This window comes from Chroicocephalus ridibundus, chromosome Z (genome assembly GCF_963924245.1).
Source record: "Chroicocephalus ridibundus chromosome Z, bChrRid1.1, whole genome shotgun sequence".
Taxonomy (NCBI): domain Eukaryota; kingdom Metazoa; phylum Chordata; class Aves; order Charadriiformes; family Laridae; genus Chroicocephalus; species Chroicocephalus ridibundus.
In genome coordinates this window covers 54455030-54475095 of record NC_086316.1, presented here as the reverse complement: position 1 = coordinate 54475095, position 20066 = coordinate 54455030, and the positions used below count along the sequence as shown (strand labels likewise).

Here is a 20066-nt window from a genome sequence, read left to right as displayed (position 1 = left end):
CTTTGTAGCCCTTCTCTGGACACGCTCCAACACCTCAATGTCCCTCTTGTAGCCAGGGGCCCAAAACTGAACGCAGTACTCGAGGTGGGGCCTCACCAGTGCCGAGTACAGGGGGATGATCACTTCCCTAGTCCGGCTCACCACACTGGCCTTCTTGGCCACCTGGGCACACTACTGGCTCATATTCAGCTGGCTGTCAACCAACACTCCCAAGTCCTTTTCTGTCGAGCTGCTTTCAAGCCATTCTGCCCCAGTCCTGTAGCGCTGCATGGGGTTGTTGTGACCCAAGTGCAGGACCCGGCACTTGGCCTTGTTGAACCTCATACCATTGGTCTCAGCCCATCGGTCCAGCCTGTCCAGATCCCTCTGCAGAGCCAACCTACCCTCAAGCAGATCAACACGCCCGCCCAGTTTAGTGTCATCTGCGAACTTACTGAGGGTGCATTCAATCCCTTCATCCAGATCATTGATAAAGATATTAAAGAGAACCGGCCCCAGCACCGAACCCTGGGGGACACCACTTGTGACTGGACACCAACTGGATTTAACTCCATTTACTTCCATTTACTCCATATACTTCCACTACTCTTTGATCCTGTAAAAGCCACGTTTAAAACGAATCTCACAATACATCAGGTGTCAGAAACAAATTAAATTTTTTATATAAATAATTTTTTTAAATCATATTTTCATATTAACTTGATAGGAAGTTCTAAAAAATTAATCTATAGTTACCAAACTGAATTTGCAATTCATGCCATTTGTTTGTGCGCATTACAGATTTGATTCTTTATCCACTGTTGCCAACTACTTTCACAAGCAGAAGGCATATTCTTACAACTTTGTTTTCTATTTCTTTTAATGAAACACTTAGTCATATGCCATAATTTGCTATGAGAGTTTTTCCTCATCTCAGTAAATAACATAGACACTAGTGTCAAAACCTGTATTAGCAGTAAACACAAACAGCTCAACACAGAGACGCTACTGAAGGAGGACTTTCTTATGAAAATGAGCTAGCAAGACATTCTTAAGTTTCCCGAATTTGCCGTAGGCCAGGATCCTCACTTGCTGATCTTTAAGCTTAGACATAGCATTAAAGAGTATCTAATAACCTTCTGTATTTCAGAAATAAATCTCTCCCCTTAGTATACCTGATGCCAGTCTTGGCTTTTCCTATGAAAACTTAAAAAAAAGAAAGCCCAATCTTAAAAGTAAACACTTAGGAGAAAGCTAGAAAAGAATGCTTTTGCTCATAGCAGCAAGCGCTATCCAAAAACATGAAACTGCCATAAAAGTAGAAATTTGAGTGCACTAAAATAATAAAAGCTGAATTACGTGAGTAGAATTATCTGCTCCAAACGATTTTAACAATGTCAGCATTGAAGTATTGCTAACCACTTAGCAAACACTGTACATTTCCTTAAAAACATCTCAAGATCAGAAAAATCTCAGTTTTATTCTATTCAGAATTAAAAACCAAAATCAAGTCTCATTTTCTTGAAGAACTAAGAAGGAAGTGGTCTGACACAGAGGGCTGCTATCTATCACTCAGAAAAACAAAGATCAGTAGAATATCCTAAGTATTCTTGTATTTTGCCACATAATCACAATGCGGCCTTTTGAGACAGTTCATGTAGTCAACTCAGAGGATACAGCAAGGTCTTTCTTATATGTATTTTTACCATAGTATGCAATCATTTATAAAAGCTAAAAGTTAAAAATGAGATTTGCTTAATTTAGTTTTAGGTAAATATTTGAGGCTGATAGATACTATCTCTGATTCTCTCCTCCCTCTGTAAAATACAAAGGAACAGTGCTAACTTAAAAGTCTTTATTTAGTTTATAATAAAGAAAGAATAAGACTGATCCCCCCTCCCCCCCCAAAAAACCCACCCTTTGGTAGATTCAGTAATTCAGAACATTTCACAACTTAATGTCACTCTTAGCCTTAAATTGGGAGAACATAATAACAATAACTTTTTCAAAAATGAAAAAGTTTTATCTTGACATTTTCTTAATTAAATTTTTCTCAATTTTTATTTAACATGTCTAAAAATTATTTAACATTAGAAAGCTAAAGTAACAATCAAAATCAAAGTGAAATAGTCTGTTTAGTGTCAAATGACGTTTCTTCTCATCTGAAGTGTAAATGGCTTCCACTTCCTAGTCTGGCAGAAATAAAATTGTTTCAGAAGTGCTAATGAACTAAAAAATCTATTACTGACACATAGTTATGGCACAGACGACCACAAACATTGAGATTATCGGGCAAAAGAAGGCAACAAGAGTAATACCTTTTAGGAGCACAGAAATAATCTGATCAGTATCCTCCAAGTAGGATACTTTTCTTTCAATCCTGACATGTTGTACCTGTCCTTATATTTCAATATTCCTGGTAAGATTAACTTTCAATGGGAAATTTATAATATTCATATGGAAATGTAAAATTTATCTTTGACAGAGAAGAGTGATATTTTAAGAAGGACATACGAAATTTTTGTAAGTATGATTTTCTGGCTTGGCTACTACTAGATAAATAAAATTTCTTTTTTAAGAGGGATGGAGACTTTCCTACAGGGAAGTACAATTATAGACAAAAAACACAGCACTTTGGTATAGCATGAAAAGATCTTTAATCTCCTGTTTGGTTTTGCCTTCATTCCATCCAACTTTGACACTAAAAATTAAACATCTCTTGATTCACTGTGCAACAGATCTTTCTTGCTACAGAACATTTCCATGCCACAATCCTAGCAATACACATAGAAGTGTGTCTTAGTTTCCCCTGTGGGAAAACCTGGAACATGCACTAATTTACAAGGTTGTTAAGCAAAAAAACATTATTAACTTCTTTTCTCCTCTCAGAACCTGCAGTGTGGTCAGCTACCAAGTCAGAAAATTATTTACCAAAGAAACTTAGCAGACTAGATCATAGATCTTCATTACTTTTTAAACAGAAAGGTATTATGAAGAATTGGAACAGAAGTAAGGGATGCTAGAGACTAATTTTCTAGGGACTGGAACATGACAATAAAAGCAAAGGTAAAATAAAATTAATATAACATAACATAACATAACATAACATAACATAACATAACATAACATAACATAACATAACATAACATCACATCACATCACATCACATCACATCACATAAAACAACACTATACTATACTATACTACACTACACTACACTATACTATACTATACTATAAACAAAGGTAACAGCCCTTTCTCCAAGGAAAAATGGAACCCATCACACATACACATTTAAAATATTTCCCCTTAATGCTGTTTGAGACATGGCGTGTAAAGCCCCAGTGTTCGTATACGAGTACATTACCAGCACCAATCTATCTGTTTAAAATACTCGAACTTTCTTGCTTTCTGACAGCTACAGAACAATTACGTAAATCCTAAAAAAAAATGATCAGGAGATTAGAGGTGTCTCATGTACACTTGTTGTACAAAAAGTCAACACAAAACAAGCATGTCAGTTCTTATTTCTCTTGAAGAAAAATTACTTAATGCTGATAGGTGCATTCCTTGACTTGTCCTAGCAATTTGCTACCCTGTTTTCTATTTTATGTACAGCATTGTTTGATAATTGTTTGATAGGAATTGTTGGTTTACTCCTCTGACAAATACAACTAAGACATCTTGATCCTATTTTACTCGGAAGAAGACCTAACCCTAATGGACAATTAATTGGCTATGTGCAACTATTTGTAACAGAGACTTGATATTGTCTCAACTATCACACTCATCTAAACCCAGGCAAACTGCATGTGAACAGCTACCACCGTGATTTGGCAATATTTTTAACATTTAGTTTGATTATTTTTTTTTAAGGAAACTATGCAACTGAACCTTGTAGCTATGCATAACAAAAAGTCCAAGTTGATTGGGGAAGGCATGATGAATCAGTCATCAGCAGTGAATAAGAGCGTCAGGCTTACTCTAGTTGAATGAAAGTCAGAAATAAGCCCACTGAGTGAAAAGCACTACACTGGTTTCAAACCATATTTTACACAAAAAGAAACCAGTTGAAAAAGAAACGCGTAAGAATCAATAAAATGTTTTTTTCCTGCTAGTGAGAGTACGGTGAGCCAGAAAATAGGGTAAAATCTTGACTTTTCAACCAGGAAACTATACACAAGTCAAGAGAATTTATTCTCTGATCACTGCAAGTTTCTCAGAATTATAGCAAATGGAAGGCTGAGTCAAAACAGGTATTTCTGAATCACCTCACTAGTTCCAAATCATGAAGCTACACAAGTCAAGCCAAGCAGTTCCAGGATCCCTTACAGAAATAATAGCAGTAACTCTAATACTATCTTCTGAGGGGTGGGGGGAAGGGACCAAAACAAGAAAAAAAAAAAAAACAAACAACAAAGAAACCCAACACACGCACACATACAAACACCTATATCATTCAACTCTTAATTAGGCGATGCACTGACACAATAGAAAGGTCAAAGGTGCTTTCCCTAACCAATGCAATAATGTAATTAGTCTTGACAATCCATGTAAAATCGTAGAATTCTGCATTCAGAAAATGCCTTCCTTAAACTTATATTGATTCTAGCAGTAGCTAAACATGAGGGACACAGAAAAATACTGTCTTTTTAGAGATGTAAAGCAAAAGTTTGCGTACTAGTTTTGCAGTGATAAGCAGTAAATGCTGATAGACAAAAAGGTGGTTAATTGCTGCTACCTTACAGGATGTACTTTAAACTGAGATTTACATCACGAACTGTGAGAATGACCTATTATTTAGTGTCAGTTAAAAAGAGCAACTTCTGTCTAAATAGAAGTATTCATTCTTACTTGCTTTACCTTTGACTTAAAACAACTGGTTCTTCTGGCTAGGGAGAGTATTTCCAAACCACTACAGCAACGCCTGGTGGTATAAAGATCCATGAGAATCTACAAACCCTTTTGTTGAATCTTCTGAAGGAAGTTTGGAAAAAAAGCATTACCATGGACAATCAACTATGTTAACGCTCACAGGGTTCAAACAACTGGCATCCATAAATCCATAAATACACTTGTAGAGATACACATATACGGACACAACATATATTTATAACCCTTGTAGAATAAAAGTATATAAACTGATTCCTAAAAGTTTCATTTTTCAGATTACGTTATGCTTCAATGACTAAGAACAGTGTTCATCTGAAACATAAGTGACACCAGATGACTGAGTTTGCATGATTTAAGTAAGAGTTCTTCCTCAACTATGCCTGAAAAACTGTAGGAAAAGAGGCCCCAGGAAACAGATACCAAAATAATCAATTAAAAAGAAAACCACAACAAAACATAAATCAACTTATTCAGAGGCACAGTTGTTTATCCTAATTATCTAAGTTACTCAGTTGCAAAATGTGAACTGTGCTTTTTTCTGTTAGACATCTACTTAGAGCAAGACAGTAAGTTAGTACATAATGATGAATGCAGGAAGCAATAGCGGTGCCAGTTCACATAACAGAATAGCAAAAATGTCAACAATATAAATTCAAAGAGCAATTGTTAAAATACCTGAAATACTTCACTATCATTAATGTCCGAGTTTTTACTGTTGTATGTGGCTGATAACGAGTGTTTAAGGCATAAAAATGTCTAAATTCTTGGTTGCTCATTACCTGACACACGTTGGCATGGATCAGCATAAGTCATTCCAAGAATGCATCGGGACACTCTATCATATTTAGAATTGTTTCTTTAATATCGCATGGCCCCAGCAATAGAGGCTAGTTTGTCAACCCATGCAAAGAATGTTGCCAGAACAATGAACCATACGTAAATGTTTCAGCATCCTTTCCAGTCAGCAGTCCACACAGAGCACTGCATTTACTAGCATGCTGCCTTCAAATGAAGCTAAATGTTAACATCCTTGGGGGTGCTGCTTGATGAGAAGGTTAAGATGACCCAGCAATGTGCACTCACAGCCCAGAAAGCCAACCATATCCTGGGCTGCATCTAAAGAAGCATGGCCAGCAGGTCGAGGGAAGCGATTCTGCTCCACTGCTCCGCCATGGTGAGACCCCACAGGGAGTACTGCATCCAGCTCTGGGGCCCCCAACAGAAGAAGGACATGGACCTGCTGGAGCAAGGGCTGTGGAGGCTGTGAGGCTGTGGAGGAAGGCTGTGAAGATGGCTGGAGCACCTCTCCTATGAAGACAGGCTGAGAGAGTTGGGGTTATTCAGCCTGGAGAAGAGAAGGCTGAGAAGAGAAGAGGGACCTTATAGTAGCCTTCCAGTACTTAAAGGGGGCCTACAAGAAAGCTGGAGAGGGACTTTTTACAAATGCATGTAGTGATAGGACAAGGGGTAACGGCTTCAAACTGGAATCGGGCAGATTTTAATTAAATATTTGGAAGAAATCCTTCACTATGAGGGTGGTGACGCCTTGATCTGGTTGCCCATAGTGGCTGTGGATCCCCCATCCCTGGAGGTGTTCAAGACTAGGCTGGATGGGCCTTTGAGCAGCCTGGTCTACTGGAAAGTGTCCTTACCCATGGGAGGGGGGATGGAACTGGATGATCTTTAAGGTCCCTTCCAACGCAAACTATTCTATGATTCTATGATACATATTCTCTGTATTCCTTTTAACAACTGCTACAGTGGGATCCGCTTCTACACTTGGCAACCATCTGAGAAAAAGAAAAGCTACCAAAAGACTGAAGAAATGAAGCTCTGAGATCTCATCTTCTGCATTAATACTGTAAATATTGTTTGGGGAATAAAATACCTATGTCAGTGATTTCCAAAGGAAGATGAGCCCTTCCTAACCTTCAGAAAAGAAACTTAAAGAAGCTATTATTGTAGCCCTGCCTTCATAATCATAAAGGACAAGCATGTAAGGCACTGCTTTTCAGCCACATACAATAAAAACCACAACCGCTGAGCCAGTGTTATTATACGCGCACACACCATTCACAATGGCATTTTTCTTATTTATGTCTCTTCCTTTTCAATAAGATTAAATTAGCTTTCCACCAAACACCAACCTCGATGGATGACAGGATGTCCTAAGGATGGATGACAGGATGCCTGAGCTGGACTGCAGCAAAGAGATGCAGGGCAAACTGATGCCCAACAGGACTGCAGCAAGGGGATGTCTGAGCAGGGCTGCAGCTAAGATACGCTCAAGCAGGGGCAGACACAGACACAGACACAGGAGGAAGGCACATCTTTGAGGGGGCACCAGCCTGAAGAGCAGCCCACACAGCAGCAGCTAAGCAAAACACAAGGAGGAACAAAACAAAACAAGAAAAGAAACCACTAGGCACTGGCCCCATCCTCCTGTGCAACCTGTCACCTGGCCAAAGGCATAGGCTTTAATGCTTGGAGAGGGGACTGGCAGACAAAAAAGGGAAGTGCGAGGGAGAGGAGCTGAGGTGCTGAGGTGCATTTGTCTAAGTGTTTGTTTTATTGCTATCTTTATTTCTCAATAATAGAGTCAAAGGTACATCAACTGGCAATTAACAAAATTCTATTAAATTCCCTGACTCAAAAGCTTTCTGTTGCCTGCAACACATATTCATTTAAATTCCTTGTGCAGAAGTACCTCCAAGCATTATTACCTTCTATGCCTTGTGGATGAGTCTGGGGCTCTACTCTGTATGTCTTAAGTCTACACTTAACCACGTTGAGAAAAAAACACCACTCTGACATACCCAGGCCCACCCTGTATTTGGACTGTATCAGTTTGAGAGGCCTGGATACTCTCATAGTCACGCTCTTCTGCATCCACTAACCATCCTCTGAATTTCAGATTTAACTATGGATTTTAAAAAACAGGTTTGAGGCATAATAATTCTCTGCATGTTTTTAATGCAACATAGAAATCTGGCAAAACAACTTGTCCAACTTAGTCATGGGTATATGCAATCACTGGTTATTTTTTGTTCCAGTTCCAGACAAAGCAGAGGTGTCCCAGATGACCCCATGCCAAACAGTTCTCTGTTAGTGACACAAAGATCAAGCAGGTGGCTCTTGCAGACATAAATGTAAAGAGGACCCACAACATGTTCCTCCATTTAGACAAAAATCTCAAACTAGAATGCTTGGTGAGAACATTGCAAATCACAACTAGAAACACCTGTGTTTCATCAAATTTTAATATTATTTTCTTTCTAAAAGCATAGATCTACTATAATACTGATAACAAGTAAAAGTTTCAGTATTTCCTGGGAAATATCCAGATCATCTCAGCACAAAATTGCCCTAGGTTATTAGGATACCAAGAAAATATTCTTTTTCCCCTTGAGAGCTGAAATATCCTTTTTTTTCTTTTTAAATCTGTTGTATGTGAAGCCAAAGGATCAACTAATTCAAAATGTAAAACTCTGGCTGCCCTTTGGCTCTAAGCATGATATCTGCTAGTGCTGAAGAAGCTGGGAAGAGTAACGTAATAAAAGAAAAATTCATTCTAAACCCAAGAGAAAGTAACGTGTAAAGATCAATAAAAAGCAGACCCATATAAAGTTGTAATTTCTCAGTACTGTGGTGTATATAATTCATGCTTTCTTTGCAAAGCCTCTGTCTGGTTAATGCTATTTGTTAAAATTTCCTGAAGTAATTTGACTTTAAAATTTATAATTTGAAAATTCTAATTTAGTATTAATTAAAAAACAACAAAACTTCAAAATAACACTAAGTGCACTAAATGAAACATGAAAAATCAAAACAAAGTATCTTTAGTCATCAGTATGCACAGCTGCCAGAAACTAATATTGATGTGACAGCATATAAACTGTGAAATGCCAGTAAACTGTGTCAATTATTCTGGTATGTTTGTTTATTGCTGCTTCAGGATATCACACAACAGCTTCTTTTGGTAAGCTATGTCCATGACTGTAAGTGTACACATCTTGCCCAACTAAGAAGCCTCCTGGGAATTACTAATTTGTGAATGATCTCTTCTGTGCCCAACTACAGTTACAGCTACGACACAAATGCAATGAACTTGAACATTAAGGTGTTTGCTTTTTATTTTACAGAAATAATTTCATAAAATTTTTAGAAGTTTTGAGTATATGGAAAGTCTTTTGCTAAACTATTTTATTCAGATAAAGGACTGTAATTAAAAAGTACGAATCACCAGCCTCAACACTTAGACACAAGTTTTAAGACAAGTGGAGCTCTCTGGTACAGTTAAATGAGCAAGTTACTTCAAAGCACACTCTTTCTTCCGAGGCATATGTGAGAACACTTACCACCAAATGAGAGAGAACTATCCTACCCTAAGCAAAATAAAGTTCAGAGACTATGCTCTAATGCTTATCTGGGACTATATTTGTGGACCTAGTTACTGCCATCCTCAGGATAGTTGCTTGAATAGTACATACAGATGTATCAACCATAATGCACCTATTTCTGAATCACACAAGTAACAACAGCGAAGACAAAATAATTCTATTCATACTGAAAAAAGATGCAGAGCACAAGTATTGTGGGAAAAAAACCCACAAAACCCAACAAGCAAACATACTAAAGAAAAAAATATAATTAAAAAAAAAACAGGTAACAAATGTGAAAACATTGTATTTTTTTCAAATGCCTCTCCGATTTTTTTTTTCTCAAGTGATACAAAGAAGCATGCTAATATTATCCGAGTATAATATTGAAGGTAGTGCTTCAATCAAATGAACCACAGTATATTCTTTGGATTTAGTCATATTACACGGGGAGGAACGATTATGAACTGATGATGCAGATAATATCAGTTTTAACTCTCTCTAAAACTGTATCGACATCTTTGACACATCAATTTTAAGACTTTCTAAAGGTATACAGACATATTTGGCACTCTCCCGCACACAACCAATTTCCCACTGTATGTAAAGGGTTTAGAGCTTGTTCTGCACCCTCACAAATACCATGAACACCATGATTTTTAGATTACAAAGGAAAACAGAGTGAACAGCTGAGATAGAAAAAAATCAGGAAAAAAGAGTTACTATCATTTAGAATACATTAATAACTTTTTCCTGCTGTGGCGCACCATCTGACTCCCTGATAGTAATCCTTCACCTTCTAGAAATTACCAGATTTTAACACTTGTCAGAATTATTAAAATGGCTTCACCTAATTTCTATATAGTACCAAGCATGGTATTTCAACTAGTATTTCAGTATCAAGACACTAACTCCTATTTCAGATGTACATTTTTTTATACAAACATCCAGTCTTGACAGAATGGCTTCATGTAATCAATTTTCCACCATATATTCAATAGTTAATTAGCTGATTGTTTATAAATATTACCGCATAGGACTGGAAACCTAAAATGACTCCATCACTTACTCCCAGAGGTAATCTTTTTGTTCGAACAGGCAATACTTTAGAGTTATTTCAAATGATAGTGTTCCAAGTACAAGCAGAAAGTCTGGATAGCTGGAGGGCACCCCAACCAGTTTTTGCTGACTACCTCATCCCTGCCTCTAAAATTATCACATGACTGAATTGCATAGTTTCACCTTGCAGGAAAAGCAATTAGTTTGCCTACTCCTCTTCCACTGGAGACAGAACACCAGCCTCCCACATTTCATACAAATACACGGCACAGATCAAATTTGCCCATGCTGATTTAAACAATAATAGTTGGATTACATTTAATTGTAGATTTCCTCCAACCATGCTAAACTGTTCCCCTACTAATCCCAATGTTAGAAGAAATACATATAGGAGAAATGAAGTAGGTAAAAATAGAAGCCACTGCCAAGCATTATCTACTTTTTAAAATACTGCTATTCTGCTTCAATATTGAAAAATTATATTAAATCCACATATTTAACATCACTATGTACCATGAAAGAGATGTCTGCCTGATTTTTAATGACCATTCCTCATATATCCTGATATTTTCTCAACAGAACTGTCAAACAATGCATTAGTGACAAATTCCCCACACTGTGCCCCTTCAGCCCTTGGAGTTTAACTCCTCTCACATTACAGTATTTATTGAATTTCCAAGCCAAACGGTGTTCTGCTCCATAAAATTCTGACAAGTGGACTCTGCCAAGCTAATAACGGCTTCATTCTGCTGAAATAAACTTATTTCACTGCGGCAAACAAAATGACATGACCTGGAAAGGTTATTTTTAACTGGGTAATGACTCAATTCAAACTAAGTCTCCCTCACTAGATTCCTGAATGCTGTTAAGACTAATTTCTTAAATGTAAATATGTCCTAACACCAGTTTTCTTCTCTGTTGCACTCTCTGGACATGGTCATGGCAAGTATTTTCAGGTTTGTGATGTTTAATTTTCTTATTCAATACGTTATACAATGCCTAGTGAGAATACCTCAGTGAAGCGACCTAGCAAGTTGCAAAACTCACACAAGGAGGTTGTGTCCTCACATGTTCTTTCTTCCCCCATTTTAACATTTTTTGTCTATTTTTTTGACAAAGTTACATTAAAATTGCCTTAATACATAAGGAATTTGAGAAGTATTGCTTTGAGACACATTACTTCATGTTTTAATATCTCTTCCCTCTTAATCTTACACGAATTCTGACAAAACACCGACACTGCAGAGGTGTGAGGAATAAAGGATTAGAAGACTAATTTGACCTTCCAAAAACGGCCATAACTTCTACATATATTTCAAGTTCTTCATCATGATCATTAAGTTAGTCAATGCCAGTGAGATAGTATTCATGAAAAGCCACCGATATTCTGCTACTAATACTACGTATTTTCTGCACCTACACCCACAAAATAACCATAAATTTCAGGTCAGATCTACATGAAGTTTCAAATGATTGGAGACCATGAAAGAACCTTCGTAACAGTTGGAATCTTGTACAAACATGTTGCACCGTGCCAGGTCCGTCTTCTGAGCGCTAATAAGAGACAATCCTTGACTGCAAACAGCCAGGCAACTTGTGAAGCAGTTTGTAATAGAACTGTTAGAACTCCTACAGCAAACAAAAGGAGCAGAATAATGATCATTCACCAAAATTATGAGTTGCAGAGAAAAAAGAAAAAAGAAGAAAAAAAAAGAATAAAAAACCCAAACAGGAAACCACAAGAGTGAAAGAAGGAACACTGATTCTAGTAAGCAATGTGGCATGGTCTGTACTTTATCAACAGCACTGGTGAAGGAGTAAGGATTTTGAAATGGTGCCTGAAATTACTTAACACTAAGCTAGCAAAATGTGAATAACTATATGTACCAGGTAAATTATCTTATTTCTTCCTTATATTTTTTCTTTTTTTTATATATAAATGCATCAAGTCATTCAAAACACAGAACAACCACAAAGTTTCTCAACAGACTGCTGAAGTCTCAAATCTATCAGTCCAACAGTTAATTCTGATATTAAATATCCTTAACTCTTGCCACAAAGGTGGCTAATGGTACTCTGGGCTGCATTAGGAGGAATGCTGCCAGCTGGTCGTGGCAGGTGATTCTTCCCATCTACTTTGCCATAGATTTTACACCTGTCTATCTTCTGACAGTGGAAGATACACATTCCTTTATATACTTTTTTTTTTCTAGGAAATACTGTACTTCTCATATATGAGAGATTGTGTGTCCTATGACTTTAGGACCACTTGTTTCTGGTACCATATTAACTTCTTAGACATTTACTTTTGAATTTTGCAATGTTCAGTTTCTCTTTAGAATGTCAATCTCTTTGGAGCCAAATGGACAAGCTTCAGTTCTCACTTTAAATAGGTACTCTTTTTTTTCTTTTGTGGTGACAGAAAGAATGTATAAAATTTGAAAATTTAAATACATAACTGCAAACAAAGCAGAACAGGTATAATTTTAACTATTACAGAATATTATTATAATCAGTTTTGAAAACAGACACCTCACTAAGGTTTAATGAGAGCACAATGATATTACTATGACACAATTTTCCTAGTTTGTTATCTTGCAGCATAAACTGCCCGCCTTTATTGACACTGATTTGAAGTAGATCTTACATACCTCGATTACTCTTTCGCAAGATGAATCCAGGAATGGCAAGAGCATGTTACTTACTGATTGATTGATTGATTGATTGAACTTACACAGACTTTTAGCAAAAGGCCTGATTTTACTAATCATCTGTGTCTACCACTACTATTCTTGTTGGTTGTAAGAGCTTGAGAAAAGGCAGCCAAATCATGTAGAGATATTATCAACTATATATTTTAATTCTGTGTCATCAACCACAGAATCACAAAATGGTTGAGGTTGGAAGGGACCTTCAGAAGTCATTCGGCCCAACACCCCTGCTCCAGCAGGGCCATCTGGAGCTGATTGCCCAGGACCAGGTCCCAACAGCTTTTTAGTATCTCCCATGACGGAGACTTCATTACCTCCCTGGCCAACCTGCACCAATGCTCGGTCACCCTCACAGTAAAAAAGTGTTTCCTGATGTTCAGATGGAAACTCCACTGTTTCACTTAATGTCCAATGACAGGACAGTAGACTGTGGGTATAAGCGGAACAATGGTGACAATTACCTATTTTTATGTCCCTGGACACCACTGAAAAGAGTTGGCCCCATTTTCTTTGCACCCTCCCATCATATATTTGTACACACGGAGAAGATCGCCCAAGCCTTCTCTTCACCAGGTTAAACAGTGCCAGCTCTCTCAGCCTTTCCTTGTAGGAGAGGTGACCCTTTTGCTGGACTCTTTCCAGTATGTCCATGTCTCCCTTGTACCAGGGAGTACAGAACTGAACGCAGTAGTCCAGGTGTGGCCTCACAAGTCCTGGTAGTCACAGGTGAATGTACAGTAGAATACTGCCAGCTTGAGCAGTGGAATAGTCACTAGCACCATACTGCCTTACAGTCTGAAAAACTGTTTTACAAGTTTTCTACGTACTGTTATGTCTGGTCAAAGTTCAGAGACACCTTTCCACACTATCAAGTTCTGAAAGAAAAGAGGAATTGTTTTAAGGTCACGAAGAGAAATAATCCACTTCAAAGCTCTGTAAAGTTCACTAGAAACAACAGCAAGCATGATTTACAAATGATTCACTAAGACGCATTTGTTTTAAAATTTTCTGTATTTTGGGAACAATTTCGCTTTTTTTAAACACAGGCAAAGTGATAAATGGTAACAAGTTTATAAAAATTAGCTTGAAATCTACTTATGATAGTAGAATATTATAGTAGATTATTATTATAGGAGTAGAACTCATGAAATATTTAAAATCATGCTTGTGACAGACCCAAATTTATACAGTAAAGAGCTTTCTTATAGGTGCTTAAAAGCAAAAGGTTGGCAAAACCTTTGTCTTTCTATTCAACCAATCTCTGTTTTTTAATATCTGAGATTAACTCAGATTTATTTGTGTTGTGTTTATTTCTCTACTGAAAGATGTTTCTCTAACCACAAACAAACTAATAAAGTTCTTTCTGTTTTGTAAGCGCTATTGCTTTAAATATTTTTGTAGGACATCATTATTTTTTATTTTTTAGCATTCAAAAACTGTAAAGGGCATTCACTTGCTTGCAAGACAAAATTTGATAAGGTGGCACACAGCCTGTTTTCAGTGTCAGTAAAATGCACTAATCAAATGTCATTCCAAAAGAACACAACAATTATGTTATTATTTACAAAATTCCAACTGGATAGCTATGAAAACTTGTTGATATTTTACTGAAATTGAATGGATGACCCAAAACTGAGGACAGTTTCCCAAAATGAGATTAGGAAGCATTTTTATTCATTTTTTATTTTTAATGCCATTGCCTCTTAAAAGTTGCTGCCTAACAAATCACATTTACTATCTTGAATCAGGTTATACTTAATGCAAAAGTATTTGATATGCAAAAATACGGGGACTTTTTGTTTAATGGCAAGTGATTCCAATGCCTATTATAACACATTTTTCCCCTGGTATTCTTTATTTAACTTATATTCATGATTCCTTTAACAAAATCAAATTAATAGAAGATATCTGGTATATAATTGCTAAGTAGACATACTAAAAACAAACTAGATACTGAGTCATTGACATCTGCTTATCTGTAAAATTCCTTTTTGTTCATACACTTTACTAGAAACCACTACTAATAGTGTATATTGTTTAGAAAATACCAGAAAATTTAAATTGAGAGATGGCTAAACAGTCTTTCCATACTAGCTGCATGTCTTATATTCAGAGATTTCAAAAGATAAGGTGCTTATGTCTGTGTGAAAATTCACTACAGCTCACCAGAATTGTAAAGAAAATAACATAAGAATTTTTTTTTTTTTGAAACTCCAACAACAGATAAAAAGCAACAAATAGATTTGAAACACAAATTGGAACCAAATGCATAAAGGAAAAAAAAAATTATATGAAATCAATCCAAGCCAGAATGCCCTAATAATGATGTTGCTGAACATGTGGAAAGATATCACATTTAGAGAGTATACATATAGTTTAATAGACATTATGGCAATAAATTAAAACAACCCAATTTTGCTTTGTATAGGCACAGAAAGAAGTAGCATAAAACAACATATGAAAAGATACGTATACTTGATAAGTCCACAGTAAAATTTCGCAAGAAATACACCTTTAGGTTCAATACTAAAAATAAGCAGGTGAATTAGCAGCCAGTAAAATAAAGGCGAAAGTGTCATGAGCAGCTCTGTAAGAAGAAATTTATGGAGGTAGATAACTGAGTTGAGCATTGGCATTCTGCTTATATGTTGGTTAAATGACAATTAGAAGAAGATATAAAAGTCTGCAAGTATTTGAAAGGCATAAGGAAACTGAGATGTAAGAAACTGAAGAAATTGAGTGATTATCAGGAGAACATTCTGGAAATAAAATGTATCATCAGGGGAGAAGGCTTTCTAAACAGTATGCAGCAAATCCTTCAAACTTGCATATTTGAAAATATTCTAGACAAACAGAAAAAGCATGGAAAACAGCCACAAGACAATGAGGATGAAGACCAGCACAGTTAGCATTTTCTCTTCCCTCCCCTGCCCCCATAACCTAGACTATAATGCAAGTTGCCATTGTTAGGGTTACCGTCTCCTTTAAAAGAGCATATCAGTCTTATAGTGTTGTTTTTTAGCATGTCAGCTAATTTTACTCTTCTTCAAAGAAAATACATTTCATGAATTTTAAAATACAACTCAATTCCAACTCTGTACTGTTTCAATAGTATATATCACTGAGTCTAAACCTTTTTTCCAAAATTTTTATGTAGAGCAAAAGTTCGAGAGCTCAATGGAAGCACAGGAAGAGATTCATATGACTTGTGTGCAGGACTATGGCCTCATATGCTTAGAAATAAGGAACTGGAGATCAAGGCAAATGTCAGAGATCTCTTTTTCTTGGAAGTGGGGAAAATTGATGGACGGATCAAAAAACACATGCCAACACCGTGGTGAGGCTGGAGCGTTAGAGCAAAAGAAGATGAAATCCAATAGATGCTTATGCACCCGATCCAGCTTAAGCACACAAATTGTTCCAGGGATCAAGTGCTATAAATTGTTTCTGTGTTTTTCACAATAAGGCCTGTATGAAAAGATCAAAAATGAGCAAGCAGAAGGCTTTCTGGAAGAGGCTTTAGCAACAACCTCAACTTTGTCTACCACGATTTTGTGTTTCTTTAGCATTTTCAGCCTTTGCCTTTTGCGAGTTAGCTGCTAATCATCACCTAATATGCTGGAAAACTTGAAAGTCAAAAAAAAAAAGGAGTGGAGAGAAATGGAAATATTTTGTTGACTAAAACATGTTGGCTTTAATGTGACAGTAGTCATGACCACAAATATCAGCACTACACATTTTTCCTGTATCAACTGAATTACTAGTTTTCTAGCTTTATTTCTCCTGGTAAAACACATACATTTCCCAACAAGCGTTTTAAAGGGTGCACTTACAGGTACTAGAATAGAGCTCCTTCAGTCCCCGACTCAGCTACAGCCCTGAAAAACTTAAAGCAACTCATCTTAAAAATTCTTCCCCACTACCCCAAATAGCAAAACTCAAGAAAACAGACACCATCTTCTGGCTTTAGAGAAGATGGCAGATGATCCAAAATACACACACAAAAATAAACAAAGATCAAGAGTATTACAACAGGAAGTTGCAAGGCCAGGAAAAGAGAGAGAGATCTTTTATTAATATGTGTGCTATACTGAAAAAAGTTATGGAGAAATGCAACGTAGGAGTAGAGGAGAAAAGTGTAGAGAACTGATAGACTGATAATGAGAAAACAAACCAGGGCAAAAACCAAAGAGGTTCTCTGATCAGAGCAACATTATTTCAGCTGATATTTCTTTAACATGGCAAAACTTCCACTGTTCTTCTCTAAGCATATATAGTTCTGCCCCTTTTTGAGGTGGGTAAACAAACCCAAAAGCTAACACAACAACAACTCACCCATCAAAGCTGAAAATCTTTAGAAAACCTCTCTGATGGCAAATTGTAGAGTCCACACTGGGCACAAACCTTCTTTTCTATTACCTGTACCATAAAAGTCTCAAAAATCAACCAAGTTCACAGTTCTAAACCAGGAATAAACAGCACAAACTTAATTTTATAGAAGCAGCGTCCTGAAGACTGAGTGAAGAATAGAGGAAAGGTCATTCAGCTTGCAAACCCAGGTTTCCACTGTAGAAAGAAACCAGCACGTGATCAAGGCTAGATGTGCAATGCAGTCTTAACCCGGATGCACATCTGGATTAGAAGCTTGGATGTATTATTATTTTCCCAGGTTAGTACTGCTAATGACACAAGAGTTGATCTATCTAGCTGAAAAAAAAATTTACATTTTGGTAGTGACAAGTGACACATTTCTGTTTCACTTTGTTTTTCTTTAACTAAGAACAGTGACTGAGTGCTATAGAAGTTTTCATTTGACAAGCAAGTATGAAGTGCCCCCATATGTGAGATTCATGCTCTCAAGTTAACCCCACTTTGTCTAAAAAAAGAAACACCTCTGTGACAGATGAGCTGCCTTCCGTTTCTTCCATTTCCATTCATCTACCAATGTCCTGAAGAATTGGCTTTTCATTCATTCAGTGCCAGATGTGTCATACAAGTACCAGTTAAAGTTAAGGATGATTCACTGAGCCTGTATAAATCCAGGCAGAACACCTTTACATACAAAGTAACTCACTACCAAGCGCCCTACTCCCTTGCTGCTTTTCTGTGCTATGTGGTGGATTCCATGCCCTCTCCCTTTTTCATTACACGTGGGAGACTTTACTTCCTTGCAGAGACCAAACTGTCAAATAGCATTTACTTAAGCTTGTTCTAGAAAAAATGTGATAGGACTCTTCCTCTAACACACAACTCGGGTGAAACAGAGAAGCTACTTCTGAGATTTTTTTCCCACTTTCTTAACTTGATAGTCAAAAGCAAGAATTGCAGAAAATATGATTCACCGAAATGTACAGGCATTTCAAATGCACATTCATCACTATGGGTAGGCCATGTAAACCAAGCACTCTATGTTACCTATGTCAAACGAAACAAAGTCATAAATAAACCTGCAACAATACCAAAAGTCCTACAAATTAAATTGTCAAAATTAAATGTTTCAGAAAACTTCGGCACTATACTGAGGTGTTCTGAACCTGCCACACAAATAGTGATGCATATGATGGCAATTCAATGCAGATAATCCCTCCAATGATTTCTAGATGGGAGAAAACACATGCTGCATACTAAAATAGTTTGAATATTGCTAAATATGTTATTTGGTAATGCATTTGGAAGCTGTCACACATATAAATGTTACCCTCTATAGCAATATATTAAATTAACAGAAAAATACATGTTGTTCAGAGTAACCATGCTTTTCTTCCCTCCAAAAAAAGCTGAAGCTGATTAAATCACAACAGAGACACAAAGAAAGGGGCAGAAAAGCTTGTCAAGATCCTCTGAATGGGCACAGAAGTCAAAGATGATTAACAAGGCTATCAAAAAGGCACTACTCTTCTGATAACTGACGTTTTATTCTTGCCCTGGTTTATCCCTTCGATTATTAATAGGTCTTACTTAATAAAGGGAGCAATCTCCCTTTTGCATGAACCATTCTTCTTCCCTTCCTTCTACTTTTTTAGTAAAAACCACAGGACAACTTTCCCACCGTGACAGGATAGAACAAGAGGGCAGATAAGAAAGATAAAGAAAAATAATGTAGAATGAAGAATTTACTAAAATACATTAAAAACTGGGTCCAGTATATTCTCAGGAATTGTTCTTCCTGAGCCACAGGCCACAGAAAATTAATGATTAGTAGCATAACAGTCACACCAAGCGTAGGAAAACCAGTTCAGAGATCTAAACCTATGAAGATCTAACAATGAAAATCCTTGTTAAGAAATGAAATTTGGCATCTGTGCAGATACACCCCTGCAGGCAACCAATTGGCCTGAATACATTCCAGTCATTGACTACCTAACTTAGTTAAGAGACTACATCAGAAGTGGCAACGCGATCATTCCTTATTAGATATACGAGGAAACAGTGACAGCAAATAATTTTTCATAAAACCATTAGCAAATTATGTCTAGGCAAATGAGTAAGTAAAAGCTTCTAATCCTGTGATCTAATAGACTGTACTGTCTCCTCAAAGGAAAAGGTGTAAGTCACATAATTTATGACACCTGACACAAGAATGGAAAGGGACTAGAAAATATAATGCAAGCAACAATATTATGACTGTGCTTAGTTGACATCATCAGATGATTGCAGCTCTAAGTTCAGAATGTTGTGTGGAGGAACGCACAAGCAATCTTCTGTTCTTTCTCCTGTCTTCTTTAGTAATCCAGACTTTGTTCTTCTGAGAGCTTTAATAATGGCCAAGTATTTGACCTTGCTTTTTTAAAAACGAAGGGGTCAGCAGTGGTACGTCCTCAGCAGACCAATCTCTTAATTACAAATTTATAGTCATGTTTTAAAAGCAACCAGCTCAAATTTGTGCTCTGTTGTTTTACTGTCCAGTTCTTGTATTGTTAGGGAGAATTTGCTGGTAGTATAGAGTAAACCATTTTGTGGCTCTTTTCAATGTCAACAAGAGCAATTATTTGAAGTTTAAAGGTATAAAAAATCCCAAGCAGCAGAAACTAAAGTAGTTCCAAAC

General features: G+C 36.8%; 1 protein-coding gene across 50 annotated transcripts in view; it reads right to left on the bottom strand.

Annotated features, from left to right (window-relative positions):
• The window catches only part of PTPRD (protein tyrosine phosphatase receptor type D), a 1281778-nt gene that overhangs the window by 305074 nt on the left and 956638 nt on the right, over nt 1–20066 (bottom strand). The window contains exon 8 of one of the 50 annotated variants that reach the window (XM_063321202.1): nt 13849–13896. The exons of the other annotated variants lie outside the window; for them this stretch is intronic. The gene's annotated coding sequence lies outside the window, so the exon portion shown is untranslated. The remainder of the gene's footprint in view (nt 1–13848; nt 13897–20066) is intronic. 50 annotated transcript variants of the gene reach the window in all.